The sequence below is a fragment of the Choristoneura fumiferana genome, chromosome 3 (genome assembly GCF_025370935.1).
Source record: "Choristoneura fumiferana chromosome 3, NRCan_CFum_1, whole genome shotgun sequence".
Taxonomy (NCBI): Eukaryota; Metazoa; Arthropoda; class Insecta; order Lepidoptera; family Tortricidae; genus Choristoneura; species Choristoneura fumiferana.
The window spans coordinates 3,763,625-3,764,916 of record NC_133474.1 but is presented as its reverse complement, the minus strand read 5'-3'; the positions used below and the strand labels follow the sequence as shown (position 1 = coordinate 3,764,916).

Here is a 1,292-nt window from a genome sequence, read left to right as displayed (position 1 = left end):
AAAAACAGAAAAATAAGACCATCACTGGGAATCGAACCCAGGTCCTCGAAATTTGGAATTGAAATAAAAAATACAAAAAGATTCCAAAAACCAATCTTACCATTTTACAGCAAACATCAAAAAGTATGACATAAATAATAAATTTAAAAAATCTAAATAACTGCCTTAAAATAACTTTTAACAAAAACTATAAAGAACAAAACAAGTCTAGTAGTCTAGAACTCTCTTAGTAACTTAAAGTTCAACAGAGTTCAAGACTACCTGAGTTGTTTTTTTCTTTTCTTTTATTAAAAGTTTTTTTAGGGCAGTCGTGCTTTTTTTGTGATAAGTGTGATAGAATTAAGAAGTAGTAAACTTTACTTGAAGCGTTTTTGGCCAAAAGCATCAGAAGTTAAAAAAAAAATTAAAGTAAAGATGACCCATTTTGAAAAAAGGAGAACGTGGTAATCTATAGATGTATTGTATGCTCAGTGGCGTGAAGTGAACGTTTTAGTGAAACAACTCGGAGAGAGAGGTCTGAGTTAGGTACAATCAGCAGCAGAAGTGGATGAGCGGTTACGGTGCTCAGAAATAATCTTCAAACGGCTCTGCAATACGAAAGTGTTTAGATCATTTCAAGCACCATAAACAGCTTGCTTGTCTACTTCTGCTGCTGACTGTATATTTTTGCTACGAGTATCTCGCAGTTCGTGTAACCTTTGTGACTCATCATCACTACTGACGTCACGTAAAAAAGGTAACCAAGAGGTAACCCAATGGAGGAAAAAAGCATCGAGGAATAGAGTTTGTTTTTACGGCGACATGTTACTCACTACTGCTTGAAATGACATTGAATTTGATTAACCTTAGTATTGCTACATAATTAAATAAATTTCATGCGCATATTATTTTCAAGTTTTAAAAGCTCTACTTATAGCAGAGCATCAAAAATTGGGTAAGACTCATTTGAGTGTTCCCCTCCACGGAAATCTTTAGTAAAAGGCGAAAGATTTATTCGTAATGAAGGGAAACCAGAGTAACGTTAATAGGATTGGGCGTCCGACCCAACCAAACTAGGAAAAATCTTAACAGCGCGATGTAGGACTGTGAGGGAGGCGGAACAGCGACATCTATTAGAAATGCGGGGTACTAAGTGTTTTTTTATGACAACAATCTACGTATACTAAATATCTGCACAGGCTAGCATTCATACAATTCTTACACAAAATAGTTCAGTTTTTTAATGGTACTATTATCCATCATCTTTATTTGTAACTGAATTTGTGGGTCACATTGTTAATGTTGATATTGAT

The 1,292-nt window shown here is 34.6% G+C and overlaps 1 non-coding gene across 1 annotated transcript; it reads right to left on the bottom strand.

Moving 5' to 3' along the window:
* Positions 1 to 902: 902 nt before the first annotated feature.
* Positions 903 to 1,019, bottom strand: LOC141426948 (U5 spliceosomal RNA). The gene has a single exon (XR_012451283.1). It is a non-coding gene; the product is annotated as a U5 spliceosomal RNA (small nuclear RNA).
* Positions 1,020 to 1,292: the final 273 nt, after the last annotated feature.